Source organism: Lissotriton helveticus, chromosome 5_1, assembly GCF_964261635.1.
Source record: "Lissotriton helveticus chromosome 5_1, aLisHel1.1, whole genome shotgun sequence".
Classification (NCBI taxonomy): domain Eukaryota; kingdom Metazoa; phylum Chordata; class Amphibia; order Caudata; family Salamandridae; genus Lissotriton; species Lissotriton helveticus.
In genome coordinates, this window is record NC_136065.1 from 328821094 (window position 1) to 328840386 (window position 19293).

Sequence of the window (19293 nt, forward strand, 5' to 3'; positions counted from 1 at the left end):
GTACTATGCTTTGTTTGTTTAATTTCCCCACTTGTGAAGCGCTCTGATACCCGTAAGGGTCTTGTTCGCGCTATACAAAACCTTTAAAATAAAATTAAAAAATAAAATAAAATTATGAAGCTGCTCCCCTGAAAACCACTATTGCAGCCCGAAGTAATTTCAACGATTCCCCCATGTTAACCTACGGGAAGAGCAAACCTCATAGGTAGTGAAAACATACATGGGTATTCTTCACTACCTGGGCAGGAAACACATGTGTATCTGCCGTGCCTTTCACCTACCACTTGCTTCAACCCTGAAGACTTACCCCTGGGGTGCTCTAGTGGTAGTCAAAGGTCTACTCATGATTGGCCAGTGATTTAGAAAAGCCACCTTGAGCATAAGTGCAATTGCGCAAACACAGGTCTGCAATGACAGGCTCGACACATGTATAAAAACATAAGGTAAGCACCACTTCCTACTATGTGTGAGAATGGCACAAGCACTTTCACACTGTATTTATAGTGGGAAAGTGCCCAGAGCCCTAAGGCCACAAGCAGAGAAACAGGAAAACCCTGGTGCTATCCCATGGGAAGAGCCCTCCTAGGTTGGGGAAACCCATATGGGGTCCATCAAAACCTGGGCATGGAACACCCACGTGTACCTGCCCATGGTTTCACCTACCACTTGCTCTGCCCCTCAGGACTTACCCAAGGGGTGCTCCAGTGGTAGAGGAAGATCCACTCGGGGTTGGCTAAAGAGTGAAAAATACCAACCTGAGCATAATTGCAACTGCGCACCCACAGGCCTGATAAATGTTTGACAGGCTATTCTGGTGGGTGGCACAATCAGAGCTGTGCCCCATGATTAGCCAGTGCAGTACCTGCCCTGGGCATGTGGTGTACCTTTTTAAAGGGCACTCACAAGTACAACACCTAAAACAATCAAGCAAGCACCACTTCATAGCATGTTCAGGAAGAGTGTGTGCTCTTTCACACCTCATTACAGTGGGAAAGTGCCCAGAGGCCTAAGGCCACAAAAAGAGATTCAGCAAAAACCAGGAGAAAAACCCCCAAAATGTTTTAGGGAAATCCCCTAAGAAGGCCCATGTCCAATAGAAAGTTACAACTCTCTCACGTTCCCCGCTACTGGCTTGGGCATGTGTGTTGCTTTCCACTACTAGAAAAGGTTAATCCCTAGGAAAGGAAAATTAAATAACCAAGAGATTTCCCCTTGAATGCCCACTTCCTCTTCTTGTCACTGGGTGAGCTTTGTTAACACCACCCCACACCTTGATGTGATGAAAGGATTGGATAAGAGGAGGAGTAAAGAGAACCAGTTTTAAATTAATGGCCTCTCTTTTTATCCTCTGGCTGTGGAGTTGTGCGCCTATGGAGGGATTAAAATGGGAGCAACCGCAATGCAGTGAATGACTGCAAGGGGTGCCTCCGCTCCGTGCAGTAGAACAGTGGTAAGCCACCCCATACATGAGCAGCAACACAATCAAGTAAGAAAATATTGAGCCGACAAAGTCAGTTTCAGGAGCACACACAGAACGGTAAAGACTTTTGTTTGTGCTAGAGAGGACTGTTGTCTGTTCATTAATGCCAGTTTCAAGTGGGAGGGTGTAGCCCCAAAGCCATTGAGAAGCAGCTGCTCGCCTACTTGGTTAACAGACTCACCACCTTCGTGGCTCCTCACACACACAAAGCCAGGATACTTTCAAACATGAAGTGCAAAAAAAGAAAAACAAGCATTTGCAATGCAATAAGTCTCGCATTAATTATGTTTGAGCTATTGGCATTGCTAAATATTGCAACACCAATTGCAACAAAAATCTATAAATTGTCGGCCAAATGTTTTAATTTTTTTTGTAGCAATGGTGGCATGCTGCTCTTTAGACGAATATGTTTAAAAGTAAAGTGCGCCATACTGCAATTGCTACAATAGTTAATTGTGGATGCGTTTACAATTGATGTGTGCACTGATGGCTGGTGGTGTGTGTGCCTGTAGAAATTGTGCACTGATGGTTGTGTGCCTGGTGGAAGGGTGCACTGCTGGCTGGTGGTGTGTGTGTGTGGTGGAAGCATGCACTGACAGCTGGTGGTGTGTGTGCCTGGTAAAAGCGTGTACTGACAGCTGGTGGTGTGTGCCTGGTGAAAGCGTGCGCTGACGGCTGGTGGTGTGTGTGTGCCTGGTGAAAGCGTGCACTAACGGCTGGTGGTGTGTGCCTGGTGGAAGTGTGCACTGAAGGCTGGTGGTGTTTGTGCCAGGTGAAAGCGTGCGCTGATGGCTGGTGGTGTTTGTGCAAGGTGAAAGCGTGCACTGACAACTGATGGTGTCTGTGCCTGGTGAAAGTGTACACTGACGGTGTGGTTGTGTGTGTAATTATGTGTGTGTGGTTGTGTGTGTGTGGTTGTGTGTGTGGTTGTGTGTGTGTGGTTGTGTGTGTGGTTGTGTGTGTGGTTGTGTGTGTGTGGTTGTGTGTGTGTGTGGTTGTGTGTGGTTGTGTGTGTGTGGTTGTGTGTGTGTAGTTGTGGGTGTGTTTGTGGTTGTGTGTGTGGTTGTGTGTGTGTGGTTGTGTGTGGTTGTGTGTGTGTGGTTGTGTGTGTGTGGCTGTGTGTGTGTTTGTGTGTGTGTGTTTGTGTGTGTGTGTTTGGGCGTGGTTGTGTGTGTGGTGTGTGGTTTTGTGTGTGGTTGTGTGGTTGGGTGGTTGTGTGTGGTTGTGTGTGTGTGGTTGTGTTTGTGGTTGTGTGTGGTTGTATGTGTGGTTGTGGTTGTGTGTGTGGTTGTGGGTGTGTGTGTGTATTTGTGTGTGTGTGGTTGTGTGTGGTTGTGTGTGGGTGTGGTTGTGTGTGTGGTTGTGTGTGGTTGTTTGTGTGTTTGTTTATGTGTTTGGGTGTGGTTGTGTGTGTTTGTGTCTGGTTGTGGTTGTGTGTGGTTGTGTGTGTAGTTGGGTGGTTGGGTGGTTGGGTGTGGTTGTGTGTGTGTGTGTGGTTGTGTGTGTGGTTGTGTGTGTGGTTGTGGTTGTGATTGTGTGTGTGGTTGTGTGTGTGGTTGTGTGTGTGTGTGTGGTTGTGTGTGTGTTTGCGGTTGTGTGTGTGGGGTTATGTGTGTGGTTGTGTGTGTGTGGTTGTGTGATTGTTGTATGTGTGTGGCTGTGGTTGTGTGTGTGGCTGTGTGTGTATGTGTATGTGTGTGGTTGAGTGCATGTGTGTGGTTGTGTGTGTGTGTGTGTGGTTGTGTGTGTGTGGTTGTATGTGTGGTTGTGTGTGTGGTTGTGGTTGTATGTGTGTGGTTGTGTGTGTGTGTGTATGTGTGGCGGCGCAGTAGTCTGCGCCGACAGGATTCTGTTTAAATGACACTCACACACAGTCTCACAGAGCCCAGCAGTGAATCTATGGCCTGTAGATGGCAGCAAATGTATGGGAATGGATTTTTTCTCGCATTAATTTTTTCAATTTAGTTTGTGTTTTATTGATTGTGGGACAACGTGTGTGCTCTGTGAAATAAATATTCCCTTGGTCGAGTGCTTGTCCGTGCTGAGCATCTGAGCTGGTATCCTTATCCATAGCCTCTTGTACATACATGCTCTCAGTACTGTGGTGAGGTGCCTTATCCGGAAGTTCAGTTTGTGCCAGTCTTGTATGGTTGATGCGGTGCCATTGGTTTTAGTTCATTGTTTATTTATCTGTAGTGTGTTGTCATTTCTTTATTCACCTGATGTTATTATATTGGTGCACAATGCCCGTTTGTGTCGTGCTGTGGATAGGCGTGCTTGCTGGTAATGTGTTTTATTATAGATCACTGCAATTTCGCTGTGCTTTTTTTCTTTATTTTAAACAATCTTTGTGTGCTTCGCACTTATCACCTCACCTGTGCAAGTGAACTTTTGGGCTAGCTCTAATACCATGGTCTCTTCGGAAATTCATGACTTGCTGAATAGGGCCAAATATGCCCATAATTAAATGTCATTGTATTGCTCAGATTTTCTTTTAAGAATAGTGTGTAAATGATTAACAGAACAGAATGCTAGTCATGTCTGAAAGTTTATTAAAGCAGATGGGATATCTAATTTTAAATACTCCTCGCTGCAAAAAAAAAGACACACTTCCCGTAGATTTTTCGTGGTGTTCCTTTCATTCATATTTATAGCGTTTGCCTACGAGCTGACAGCTATTTCGACATCACTTTAGTCAGATGCGGGTCGACCTTAGGTATTGTATGCATTTTATTCTAAACGGCACTTACGCGTTGGCGAGATGGCAGTTTATATAATCACTGCAGGTAAATGGCGGCCGCATTCCACTGTTTCCCATCCCAGCGTGTATGCTTCACAGAGACCCAGCAGCTATGTTAAAGTTCGCGAGCCATCGTGTCCGTTGTCTGTTTCTGTGCTCCTAGGCGGAATAGTCATTCTAGTCACATACTTATCAATCCCCATCTCCGTCTTCAGCGAGAGCGATTGCACGGCGGACAAAAAAAGAATGGTGTGGCAGCTATATACCCATTAATCAAATGAGCGCCCTATTGATTTCTTTGCTGACTGAAATGTGGAGCTGGTATAGGTCTTTGAAGAAGGAGACAGCCTGCACAGCTCGTAGCTCGCTCCAATGCAGCGCGAGCCGGAGGCAGCAGGAAGTACAACAAAATATGATGAGTTTTAACAGAGAGGGAAATTAATAATATTTTGACTATAGCGCTTCTGATTTACCGCTTCCATTACTTAAGTCATGATGGGTGGTCAAAGGATGCACACCTGCCTGTTCGATATGTTTAAACATACAACTCTGCCGCGACTTTAAACAAGCCCTCACCCAAATGAAAAAAAACAAGCAGGAAGTGGGATAAGGGAAGGGTGGCAAATGGTGAGCACTTTCACGGCCGCTTTGATGTTCTCAGTGGCCACGCGGCTCACTGAGAACATCATAGCGGCCGCGAAAGTGCTCCCAAAGGCTGCAGGCTGACAAAAGGTGCGCGCGCCCGGCGCACATGAACTGTACCTCATCCGCCTGCAGCCTTTGGGAGCACTTTTGAAAGTCCCTTACTAGACTCTCGCAGAGCAACCCATGTGCATTGGCTCAGCAAGACTGAAAAAGACTCACAATCTCTGTGGCTCCTCACACATACACACTCATGGCCAGGATACTTTCAGACGTGAAGTACACAAAAGAAAAAAACAAGACAAAGGCCTTGTCCATCTATGCACTGAGGGCCTCATTTACAATATTTTGATGTAGGGCAGCACCGCAAGCCTTCCTGCAGCGCTGCCCTACAGCAAAAGAAAAGGGCAGAAATGTGCTGTATCTATTAGATACAGTGAATTTCTGTCATCTTTCCCTGTGCTGTCGCTCAATTGGCTGCCATGCACCAACGAAGGCACCCTTGCACCATGCCCTTGACTGCTTTGTGGGAATTATTCTTTTTGTGCAGTAAGGGTCACCTTCCTGCACAAAAACAATCAATGGAAGTGATTTTCTCCTTCTAAGTGTGCTGCTGAATGCAGCACACATAGAAAGTGGAAAAAACGAGGAGAAATAGAGTTATGTCTCCTCGTTGCGCCTCCCCTATGCCTCACCTGGAGAGGCGTAGGCTTTTGATGCATTTTAAGGTTTACAAAACGTTGTAAATCTGGCAATGTGTCAAATGCCATGGGTATTACGTGGGAACACCCACTGTAACACCCAGGGCACGACTCCCCATTGCAGTGTGAGGCAACATAGCAACTTGTGCTGCTTTGCCTCACACCATATCTACAAGGCCACGAAAAGCCACCCATGCGCGCCGCCGGAGCGTCATTAAAAGTTCACAAACCAGCTACCCCTTCTATTACATGTTGATTGTGTGTTAGCCTTTGACCCCGTCCAACCTCCTTGGATAGGTTTGCGCACATATACATAATACACTAATTTGGAAACAATGTGTTAACATTGGCGTGACCTGGGTCAAGCTTTTCTACCCAAAGTGACTAATATATTGTTTTTCCAATTAATAGAGCTTCAAAATATATGTACTTATTATGTTAGGGTTTTAATCTTGCTTTTATTATTTTACTGATATTTATACCAGGAAAGTTGCTTCTTGCAAATTCACTTTAACAATACCACATGATTAATAGTCAGTTGATGGTATATCCTGTGATGTCATGTACTAGTGAAATTAGAGGGTCCTTGCATGTTCCCTGTCTACCCACGGGCCTGAAAACTAGAATATCGACCTGGTCGACTCCACATGTTTTTCATCATATTTATACATTAGTGGCTAAAGTCGGCCTCTAAGCTTACAGTGAAAAAAGTTCAAAAATCAATTCAGCCCTTAGTCAAAGATTTATAACAGGTTGCCGTGGAAACCTCACATTTCTTGGTCGTTAAAACATAATCATTGTCTGCCAGTACAGCCAATCACAGCAGGACTTTAACCAGGCCGCCTCTCACGACTCCCAGCACACACTGCGCCTCTTGTGCTCCTGTGCATCCCGAAATAGCTTGTCTCCCACTGACGAACTAGGGGTGCAGCTGGAGGTCTAGCTCCCTTGCCAGGAAGTTTATTTATCATATTTGTATATATAGATTTCCCGAAATAGGAAGGCGGAGGCTTGGAGAAGAGACGACTATCAAGAACCACAGGGGATCTTGCAGTTGCGTCCCCGGTTTCCTGCCAGTGACTGCACACATCTGCTAACACTCACTAGTGACGTGAGAGATGCCAGGGTGGGTAGGATCTCCTACTCTGGGCAGTGGTCACTGTGGGCAAAGCTGGCGCTGATGTGTGTACCAGCACTATGTGGACCGTTCCTTTCTTCCTCATACAGAGATAACGTAGTTGTGTTTTTGCGTAGGAGTTGTGTTTTTGCATAGTTGTTGGTTACTTATTTAACAAGGCACTAACCCCCAGATTCATCATGCTCATGTTTTGCGAGTCCTTAATAGCGATTATTAAGGAATCGCTATTAAAGACTGGCAAAACGGGATGCATGTAGAAATCGCAATATTTTTTGCGATTTCTACTGCTTCCTTATTTGCGATTCGCTAATTGTGAATCGCAAATAAGGAATGGCTTTCCCATTTATCCCTATGGGCCTAAAGGCCCATAGGAATGAATGGGGAGTCATTCCTTATTTGCGATTAGCAATTAGCGATTCGCAAATAAGGAAGCGATTTCAAGTGTGCCAGGGTGTCCACAGGACACCCTGTAGCACCCCTGAAATGGTAATTTACACTGGTGTTGCGCACACACATGTCGAAAGGACATGTGTGTGTGTAACATACAACTTAGAAAAATGCACTAAAGTGCATTTTTCTAAGTTTTCGTTATTTACCACGTAGTCAGACTCCGCGGTAAATAGCGGCCCCAGATTGCGAATTCGCAATTCTAAAATGGTTCATGAATTGCATTTAAGGAATCTCAAATTGAGATTCCTTAAATGCAATTATTCGCAATTTAGCGATTTCTAAATTTGCGATTTTTGCATTTGGGATGATGAATCCCAAATGCAAAAAAGCGCTCGCAAAGGGCCAGATTCTCAGAATCTGGCCCTTTGCGAGCCGATTTTGGCTTCATGAATCTGGCTGTATATTTCCCAAACAATTGAGTTGGAAATTCGCTGGTGTAGGCAGAGTGTGAACGGCACCTCAAAACTGGAATGTAAACACATGTGCCTCAAATCATGCTCCTGGGTGAACACCTCACTCTTGTAGCCGCGAGAGGGGGGTCTCGTCACCCAGTGAATGTCATTGTGTTTATGAATCACAATACACACCACTTCCAATGGCACACGGGCGTTGTTTGGAGTTTAAAGCATTTTGGATGCGCAGGCCCAAAAGGTGGGTGCTCTCAAGTGGAAAAGGTGTTAGGACCCCAGCATGAACCAGTGTTTATGTGTTTGTATCACTAGTTTGACTGTTCTATCTGGTCCTGGGCATGTTGTTTTTATTAGTTTCTGTGTATTTCTTCTCCAATTCTTCGAGGCTTTGTTCGCAAATGTGATCCTACTTGCGGCCTCGCTGTCAGAGCCACGCGAGCTTTCCTTCTCTTGCTGTCTATCCCATCCGGTGATATAAGTTCTGTCCCCCTCTCAAACTCTGCCCAGTGTATCCTTGGTTTCCAACAATGGTTTTCTTCCCCACTAAATAATGTAAATCAATTGTAATTCTAATCAGCGCGTTCAAGGTTATTGAGCCACATTCATGGTTCACAGGGCAACATCAATAGTTCATCGCACTATAGTAATGGTTCATCAAGCCACATTGATAGTTCATAGGCAGGGCCACAGAGATAGTTCATGGACCACATTGATAGTTCATCAAGCCACACTAATAGTTTGTCGAGCCAATTTGATAGTTCTTCATGGACTACATTGATAGTTCGTCCGACACATTGAGATAGCTCATGAAGCCACATTGATAGCTCATGAAGCCACATTGATAGCTCATGAAGCCACATTGATAGCTCATTAAGCCACATTACTAGTTCACCAGGTCCCCTTCATAGCTCATTGGACCAAATAGTCTTCATTGGGCATGGCCTTCTCCCATCAACAAAAGGAAGGGGGAAATGTGCCAAGTAGCTAACCTTTGACCCTGAAAGCTTTTCAAGGCGAGATGGCAGTTTATTGAATGCATTGTGTGAATCTGAACAATTCACTTTATTTCCCTATGCTCGAGCTGTAAAAATGTGTGTTGTTAAAAACTAATATGCATTGTGTGACTAGTACAGCCCCAATTAAAAATCCCCATGCCTTCTGCGTTACAAACTTTTGTCTGCAACATGAATTTAACTAGATCACTCTCTTTCACACCTACACACGCCTTGCTTGGAATTGTTATTGCGACTCGATATTTGCATAGTGTGCTGCTTCTGTGGCCTCAGCACCCTAAAATGTGTCCATTAGTTGCAGGCTGGAGCATATGTGCTTGCTTGAAAGTGTAGACATGCAATGTGTGGGCATGAACGCATATATGGGAAGTATGTTGTCACGTGTGACATGTGAATTCTTCTCTGATACTTGTGGATTGGTAGTGTGCGTAGATATGCATATGATCAGAATAATGTGAGGGACAAGTAGTGCCATTCACACTTACCCTCCTCCAGTGTGTTATCTCGATCTCTACTTGGTCGTCATGGGCAGGATTCTGTCCCTAAGGAAGATCCTGAACAAGCATCCTTGAAAGTATGATGTTGACTAAGTGTGTGCTTCCTGTGATTGGTGGCCCTGGCTTCACGGAGGTCCCATCTTTAACTTAAGCAATAAAGCTCAAGGTAGATTGTGCTGGGAGCTGAGACAATCTTGTGATAAAGACGAGCAGTCTGAAACATTGCGTTGCATGTGTGTGATAGGTCAACAGATGCTACAGCCCAAAAGAGCATGAACCCTGAGGGTGTTGGGATCCTTAGCTCTTTGGGAGAAATTGCACTCCTGGCACCCTATGAGGGAGTTGTTTATCATTTGTCAAAAGGTTTGGGAGTTTTGGGGATTCCAGAAGTGTGTAAGGGGCTGTAAGGAGGAATAAACTACTGTAATCGGTGGCAGCTCTATGGTAAAGGAGCCTTGGAGCGGCAATAGGTTGAGTGCAAAGCGAGTAGGTAAACTGGTTTTGCCAATATAGTGGGTATGTGGAGTTGGGGAAAGTATGCCCAGCGCCTCGTGTGCAGCAGCACTAGGACAGCCTCGGGGCTGAAGTGTAAAGGTGTGCCAGGTGTATGACAGCTGCAGTTCAGCCAGTTTGTTGTGCAGTGGTGGGTGTTTGAGGCTTCTGCAGATGCCAGCAGTAGTGTTCAGCAGATTTCAGGTCTCGTTGTGAGTGCCACTGGTCCATGATCACAGTAGATCATGATATGGGTAGTTAAGTACTCCTGCTACAATACAACTGTCCTCTGTAAAGCACTCTTCTACATCAGATACCAAAAAAATACCACAATGGAAACTGTCCTCCATGTTTCAAGTTACACAAAAGGAACAGTTTCGTGGCTTTAGAGAATTTCTGGCATAGCACCTTCTATAGTTCTTTGGATTCATTTTCTAATTTAAATCTAATCTAAAATCCATCGCTTCCTACAAAGCAACACAACTCCCCCATTGCCCGTTGTCCAACCCCTTATGAGCAGTATAATTCCATCTCATATTTGGTGAATACATACCTCACTAAAAAGTCGGATTGACAACGTGGCCCAGAACTTTAATCATTGTAGAAGGAATCATAAAAGTAACCTCTAACGATCACGAGCACGACCTGCTGCTAACTGCGGTTATTAATATTTAAACAGTGTTACGATTTCCTTATAAAACAAGTTCCTCTGAAATCTGTAAACAGTCCCAGGCTTGGCATGTGTCAAGCTGCAACTATGGGTTCTGTTTTCAGAGGACTGCCTGCCTGTCAAGCTCATCCCACCTGCGCGGCACAGGCCCCTATCAATCACAAGATGGCAGCCACAGGCTTTTTCCTTCTCTGTGAAAATAATGAAATACAGTAGTTTCTGATATGACTGGATGTTCTCTGGATTTTGGCCTGAAGAAAAGGTGCCAATCCTGGTCCCAAATCTTTCCGACACGCACCAGCCGGGTGTGAAATTGGATGTAAGGTGGCGCCGCGTTTTTGTTATTGATTGGAAAGATGCTGTAGCATCCAATTTATTTTGCTGTCTGCTTTGGACTTTAGCAGTAATGTGCTGCTATTATTAACTCTTCCCTTATCATTGTCCTGACTTGTACAGTAGGATCGCAATTCTGACAAACGAATACAGTGGTTGACTTGCTGCGTGCACTGTTTTAAGTTAAAGCTTTGAGGGATTTGTGCATTTCCTGTTCTGTATATGTGATGTGGTTATCTTGCTTATTTCTGTAAGTGGTTTGTTGTGATCCCTGCTCCTATGTGCTATACATCATGTGTGGGTAATGTCCATAGCTACCTATAGTGACATCGTGAGTGTTTTGAGCCAGTAGCATCTCTAGAAGTAGCTTTTGGCCACAGATCAAACTGTTGTGGTGATCGGTACACATACACACACACACACACACACACACACGCACACACGCACACACACACACGTTCTCTCTCTCTCTCTCTCTTAGTCCTGGATTTTCGAGGTGACTTGTAATATCCTTGTCATGTATGGCACAGGCTACTTATTCCTTATAATATATGGTCACAACATCCCCCTTCCCACAATCCACCTAAATACTTAGTGCATAGCTCTTTCAAATGAGAGAGCATGTATGCAAACAGGAAGAATAAAAATAGAATCTCTAGTGTAAAATTAAACACTTCAAAAAGCTGTTCGATATTTGTTGCAAAAAGATATTAGAATCAGTGTAATACAAGTCAGTTTTTTAGGTCGAGCATTCGAGACCTAATATATATACTTTAGTATATGCTCTCTTGTGGGCTTAAAGCCATCCCTCTGCTCTTCATTTGTTTGTTTCAGTGTCCTTTATAAATCCTTGTTTGCTAGTGGTCAGCTCTGCCTCTTTGTCCTCCTTTTTCTCTTTCGTTCCTTTCATGGAACAGAGACCAAGTACTGTCTCATTACGCTTTGGCTTTTTTCTGTTCTTTGGGCGACTATTCTTTAATTTCGTTCCTGATCGTTTTACACTGCGGGTGCCTGTTCAGCTTCAGCACCCATATTTCACTGCTTTTCCTTACTGCTCCCTTCTGCTCCTCCTCCTGACCCCTTACAGTGGAAGTACCACCTCAAAGCTTCTTCTCCTAAGGCTTTACATTTGTATTTTTATTTTGAATTCTTTTCAAGAAATTTGATGGTTTGGCATGTGGTTTGGGCTTCTTTTGGTAGTATAAAAACTTGCTTTGATATTTTTTCCCAAGGGGAGTAGCGCTTGTATTTGAATTTTCTGATCCAAATGAAATTGTGTGGAGCTGAGCCCTGTAAAGCTGACATTCAGCTGTAATTCTATGTTGCATACTGAGGCATTTCCGTGTAAAGTTTTTGCAGAAGAAGATTCATGCATGAAAGCCCATTGTTAATGTATGAACATTGCTTGTTTCATTCTGCAGAGCGAGCATTATCCCTGTTTTCAATAAAACTGCAGAGCAAGAATTGCGCTTGCTTTCAATAAAACTAACTACCCCACAGTTACTTCTCCTGAGGACGCTCAGTTTGCATTTTTATCTTGAATTGTTTTCTAAATGATTTTTGATGTTACATGTTTTGAGCTTCTTTTGGTAGGATATATATTTGTTTTGGCCATTTTTCAAAGGGTAATGGCACTTGTATTTGGATTTTCTGATCCAATCGGAATTGTGTAGAGCAGAGACCTTTGCTCCCCGGCCTTGTCATAGCTCAGGTGATAGATCTGCCACAAACCTTCAGAGGCTGCATCTTTTGTTTAGTGTTGCCCATTTCTCCGCAGGTTTTTCACAACTCCAGGCCGCTTGTTTGAAAAGCTGTTTATTTTTGTCTTTTCACAGGCTATGGCCTGCCCTGCTTTTAGACCCCCACCACCAGTAGCAGGGCTCTGCCATGAGTATACGGATATGTGCACTGTTCAACTTCAGGTGTTCCAAGTGAAGGTGCTAGACCCATGCACTGTACACATGATTCAATGTCAGGACCGGAGGCTCCGATTATGCTTTTCCTCCTTCGCTTTAATTTCTATATCCAATACACAGCAGCCAGCAAAGTAATACAAATACTTTTTTCTCAACAACATAGAGAAAAACAACATATCTTCTTAATCCAAACAAGCAAACTTACTCAAAAACATCAACTCCCTTGAGTCCATAGGGTAGTTCAGTAACAGAGTCCTTCCACAATGTCCATGAGCAATAGAAAGCACCTCCATCTTGTGAAACCCTCCTCTTTCTTCACTGCTTCGCAGCCCAAATAAGTCACTTTTCCTTTTGCTAGTGTGTTGCCAGTTTAGTGCTTAATTGGTGACCTCCGGGACCGTTTGGTTGAGGGCGGGGCCCGGATTCGTTGTGGGGATTCGTTGTGGAGCTTTGCCTTTTCAGATTCCCCTTGGCCGCAGGATACGGTGGTCCGTATTTGCGGGGCAGCTGCGGTGAGTGCCTGCGGGCATGTACGCGGAGACTGCATTTATTAGCAGCTGTTCGCGCGCGCTGGGTGGCGGTTTAGGCCCCGTCAGTCATCTGAGGGCCTGCTCGCGTGTGAGGTGTTTCTCTGCAGCATCAATTTGCGGTTTTTGTGCCGCGTTCAAACACTTTGCGGTATTTTGAGGGCCGCCCATAGCCTTGCCTGCGCTTTATACCCCAAAAGCAGGTTTTGGCCTAGTCAAGTTTAAAGGCTCTGTGGCAATATTGTTCATAAGCTCCCCTGGGGGCCTGCCTGAGTGTACTGTCTTGTTGGGCTGGGGCCGGCCTGAGTGTACTGTCTTGTTGCGCTGTTACAGGGCCCCCCTCCCCCCCACGCCAAAATGAGACAGTCAGTTTTATGAGGAGGAGCAGGTTCAGTACCTGCCTTTAGATGATCAGTTTTTTGAAGCAGTAGACGAGTTCATCTTCAGATGTGTAAATGAACGCAGAATTCTGGGCAATTTCGCATTCTCCGCGGAACGTGAAATTACCCAAATTCCGCGAGCGGAACGGAATTTGCCACCCAGACCTACTCCAGAGCTGGACTCCAAGATGGCCACCTTATTGGCCAAATACATTAAAGACCCCCGTAAGGGCATCGACAACTCCTGGGGTTCCTGCCAGGATAAGCTGTTGGATGCGGTCGGGCCATTAACAAAGATTTTAGACATGGCGGAAGAGGCGAAGGTTACAGGGTCCACCATCTCACCTGATGTTCTTTCGAACTGGGCACAACAGGCGATAATATTTTTAGGTAATGCCAACTGTGCCCTCTCGACGGAGTGGCGGCATTCCCTGTTAATTAAGTTGGACCCCAAGCTGGGTGACCTGGCGTCTTCTGAAGCGGGGACTGTGGCACAAGGGGGGCTCTTCGAGGACCCCTTTGTGAAAGAATTAGGGAAGTTTGTGGCCACTTTCACGAGTCTGGACAAGGCCCAGTTCAACATTAAGTGCGTATTTCAGTCGCGTTTTTCTGGTGGGGCCAGTCGTGGCAGGGGCCTCATAACCGGCCGTGGTGGTCAGCAAAACCCTGGCAGGGGACAAGGCTCCGGGAGAGGGCAGTATAACTCTACGGCCAACTATACCAACTTTTATCCAACCAGAGGTCTATGATTTTGGGGCCGGGGAGGCTATAAAAACAATGCAGGAGGGCCTGCTTCCAACGGTAAGTCTCATTCCTCCCTCTCAAGTTCAGATTGGGGGTCAGTTGGTGGTCTTTCACGAGGCCTGGCGGGCCATCACAAGCGATGCTTGGGTTCTTCAAACCATTTGGGGGTTCCACATAGAGCTTTACGATTTACCCCGACAAGCAGGTTCCCCCTTATCCTATCAGTTTCTCAGAGGCCGATGCGCGACTCGTAGACAAGTAGATTTCCGAGCTCCTACGCAAAGTGGCAGTCTGTCAGTCGATGCACCCCCATGGGTTTTTGAGCAATATCTTCCTGGTGGAGAAAACAGATGGGGGTGGCGTCCGGTTATCAACTTGAAGGAGTTCAACGGTTGGTTGATCTACCGTCATTTCAAAATGGAGGGGATCCATCTCCTTCGGGATGCTCTCCTTCCGAACGACTGGATGGTGCAGTTGGATCTCAAGGACGCGTATCTGGTGGTCCCGATCCATCCCCCTATTGCCGTTTTTTGCAGTTTCAGTGGAAGCAAAAGGTGTACGAGTTAACCATCATTCCGTTCGGTCTATCCTTGGCTCCCTGGTGCTTCACAAAGGTCCTCCACCCAGCGGTGGAGTTCTTACGAAGCCAGGGTGTTTGGATGATTGTCTATTTGGACGACATTCTTCTCATGGCCCAATGCCCTCACAAGTTGACCTTCCAATTACAGCATACAGTTTCCCCTTTACAGGGCTTGGGGTTCATTATCAACGGTGTCAAGTCAATACTACTCCTGACTCAGAGGATAGTCTTTCTAGGCTTTGTGGTGGACTCGGGCCACGCATCTCTGAGTCTTCCCTCCCGCAAGATTGACAAGATTTGGCAACTGCTTCGACAGACAGTGTCCAAGTCGCGCACTTCCCCCTGTCAGATTGCCCGGGTGGTGGGCCTTCTCACCTCTTCCATCCAGGCAATCTTTCCGGGGCCCCTACATTATCGCGCGCTACAACGCCTGAAGGCGCATCATCTCTGGAGAGGGTTGACCGACGACCAGATGGTCCCTCTCTCGGAGGAGGTCAGTGAGGTGATGTCCTAGTGGCTCTCCCATATGGATGCCTGGAATGGCAGGGCCATTTTAGGGACCGCCCGACATTGTGATAGAGTCCGACGCCAGTAGATCGGGGTGGGGTTCCCGCTGTGGCACTTTCTCTACTGGTGGCGCTTGGTCGTTAGACAAGCAAGCACTGCATATCAATTGTTTAGAACTCCTGGCAGGTTCTTTCGCGGTCCAGTGTTGGACCAGAGACAGAGTTCGGTCCTGCGTCCTTTTGAGGATGGACAATGTCACGGCTGTGCGTTATATCAACCGCCTGGGTGGTCCTCGGTCTAAGGCCTTGGCGAACCTGGTGAAGGAGTTTTGGAGTTTTTGCCTGGAACACCACAAATCCGTGACGGCGGAGTACCTTCCAGGCCAGGCCAGTCATGTAGCGGACTGGCATTCCCGTCACCATCGGGATTCCAGCCAGTGGAAGCTGGACGCTCAAGTTTTCTGGTGGCTGGACAGCCTCTGGGGCCCATTCTCTGTGGATCTGTTTGAGTCCAGGCTGGACCATCAGCTTCTGAGGTTTTTCAGTTGGAAACCAGATCCTCTTGCGCAGGCAATGGATGCTTTTCTGCAGAAGTGGGGGACGGAGCGAAGCTACGGGTTTCCCCCGTTCTCCATGACCGTGCGATTAGCGGCCCAGGTTCGCTGTCAGAAGGCAGAGGTCGTGTTGGTAACACCGGTTTGGAGGTACCAAATTTGGTTTCCAGTTCTTTTGGAACTTTCTTGGGATTTTCCAATCCCACTCCCCCGCTTTGCTCACCTTCTTTTGAATCCGGACAGGGAGCAGCATCACCTGATCGCCCAGGGTTCTCTCCAACTCATGGCTTGGTCGCTCCCAGGTCTTTTGCACTCGGCTGAATCCCTCTTATCTAAGGCCTGGGCTTCAAGCACCTCCAAGTGCTATTGATCCGCCTGGATGAAGTGGCTAAATTGGTGTCTTCAACGGAACTTGGATCCCGTGGTCGCGGGTGTCGTTCCCATACTAATTATTTTGGCGGAATTGGCGCGGGACGGTCTGGCGTACCGAACCATTAATGCTATGCATTCAGTTATTTCAGCAGCCCACTGTCCGGTAGACGGTTCCCCGGTAGGCGAGCACCCTTTTGTTTGTCGACTCTTGAGGGGTATTCAGTTGTCCTTTCCCCCAGAGCTGCGGTATTCGGCCTTATGGGACGTCATTGTGGTTCTCAATTTATTCCTGTCCTGTCAACCAAATAAATATCCTTCTTTGAAGGAAATTTCGGCTAAGTTAGCCATGTTGCTATGTCTAGTTTCTTGTGGCAGGCTATCAAATGTGTGTGCCATGGACATCACTGCGAGGGTGTTTTCCCCGAATGGAATTCTTAGAAATCTAACCTGTACACCGGGTTATGTGTATATGTACTAAATTTCATCACACATTGTCAACTAATAGATTGACTAGCACCAGGATGTATAGATTTATAAAACTTTTTTTTATTAATTGTCTTTTTTTATCCCATAAATATTGTATAATTCTTTTTCTCCTTTTTTTTACAGTTTGTATACTTTATTTTAACAAAAAGGTATTAAAAATCCTACTTTTTTTAACCAATAATTAATAGGGTTCTGCACATATATATACAATCAATCATGATAGATTCCGATATACATTTCAGTACATATATCAACAATTGATTTTCATTGGCAAATACAAAACCGAGTCCCCCAACGCGTTTCGGCCAGTTGCCTTCATCAGGAGTTCTGTATTTTCAATTGATGATTAATAACTTGAAATTATTCAAAATGATGTCATGCAGACTTTAAACATTGGCAGAAGAAAGGTCCTGAATCAGATTAAAATCTGTAGCTTGTGATGATCAAACATTGAATATGTCACTCTGATTCATGTCCCAGTCGTTTAGATGAGACGCTAAGTGCTATCCTTAACTCTGGATTCTGTCTTGTGATTAAGGATATTATTCATTCTGGCAGCGACTACAGCGGCTAAGATGGACAGCTATTTATGGCTCAGAAGCCCACGAGGAAATACTGAAAAACGATTAGAAGCCCGTAATTATCCCTACTTGAAGGCTTGTTGACCTGTCACCAGACGTTCGTGGAGATGAAATCTTATTCTGATGTTAGAGGCTGCGTGGTCCCATCTTGCCCGTGCCGCTGAAAAATGGAGTGACATTTACGATTGGCCACCGGACAAAATCGGCTTTTGTGGTTGTGCCCAAGCTTTGTGTCGTGCAGTGTCTGAAAGTCTATGAAGACTTAACCTCTGAGTTACGCCCTCTGGGCGAGAGACAACTTCTTGTTGCTTTACGGAAACCGCACAAGGCAGTCTCTTCCCCCAGCATTGCTAGGTGGGTGTGTTGGGTCATGCAGGCGGCAGGTATAGACACTAAGCAGTTTGGTGCTCACTCCGCTAGGGGGGCTATAGCCACGAAGGCATTTTCCCTGGGAGCTCGCTTGGAGGATCTCATGCGAGCTGCGGACTGGTCTTCAGATTCCACCTTTAAGCGGTTTAATTTCAAGCCGGTGGTGGATGTTGCAAATTTGGTGGTAAATAAGCTTTGAACTAGCATAATCAGAGCCTCCGGTCCTGACATTGAATTGAAATTTGCCTAGGTTAGTGACAGTAAGTTTCAATTCTATTAAGGGCAGGGAGGCGAGGATTATCCCTCCTGTTGCAAAACTGGTGCAAACCCACCCGTATTTAAGTAAGTAACTTGGTTTAATGGCTTTACTGTTATATGCTTTGTTGTCATCTTTGATGAGCTTGCATTCACAAGATTTTGGTGCTTTATTCTTGAGTTGGGGTCCTGAGTATTTTCACGTAGTTTCCTTAAATTACACGAAATGATGGAGCCAAACAGGATCAGTAGCGTTCAGGTGTGAGTCGCGCGAAGAAAGAGGAGGGTTTCACAAGATGGAGGTGCTTTCTATGGCTCATGGACATTGTGGAAGGACTCTGTTACTGAACTACCCTATGGACTCATGGGAGTTGATTGAGCAAGTCTGCTTGTTTGGATTAAGAAGAAATGTTGTTATTCTCTATGTTGTTGAGAAAAAAGTATTTTTATTGCTTTTCTGGCTGCTGTGTATTGGATATAGAAATTAAAGCGAAGGAAGAAAAGCATAATCCTCGCCTCTGTGTCCTTAATCGAATTAAAACTTACCGTCACTAACCTAGGCAAATTTCGATTCACCTGTCGCCATGCTCATGGTCAGCCGTGCTGGCCTCTTGCCAACAATGTCTGCCTTCTCTCAGGACTGTGGGGCTGGGGCAAAGCCAGCTAAACTATGGCTGAGTCTTCACCATTTTAGCTGCCTCCTTGAGGTGTGTTTTTTTTAAAAATGTGCTTGATTTTTCTGTAGGCCGGTCCTCGTCTGCTGATCATAGCTAAAAGGGGTGCAAGTGCAGCTTCCCTACGCCTTAACCCCTCGGCCAAGTGTCGATTGAATGACTCCATTAAATAAACGCTATGAGCAACCTTGCATCTGCTTACCAACCTGCTGGAAGCCCTTAAACCCTTTGACCAGCTTCCCTCCTGCCTTGGGCACACAACACAAGGAGTTGGAGCACATCCTGCCTGCCCCTCCCTCTCAGGTTATAGACTAGTCCTGCCTGCTACACTGGTTGATGGGTTACAGAGCCAAATATTGGGGGACTTATTTACAAGGAGCTTGCACCCCCAATGCATCAACATTTTTGACCTATTAGTGGCACAATCACTGCTCCATATTTACAAGGTGATGTATCTTTGAGGATGCGTCACTTTTTGGACTCATGAGACAAAAGGAGCCTGTGTCGAAATTGACTGTGTCACATAAGTATTAATATATGCTAGGTAGGCGTTTCGTCATAATTTCCAGCATAAAAGTGATGCATGGATATTTATGACTTTTTTTTAAGTGATGCATTGCTGGAGAAGTAGCTCAGTGGTTTGGTAACATCAAAATTCCTGCACTGTGAAACCCCTGCATAGGAAATGAATCATTGACTTTGCTATGTAAAGAGGAGCTGGACACAAGAGTTTTTTACAATCAGAACTACACCCCGTAGTAGTTATTTTACAGCTGGGAGTTG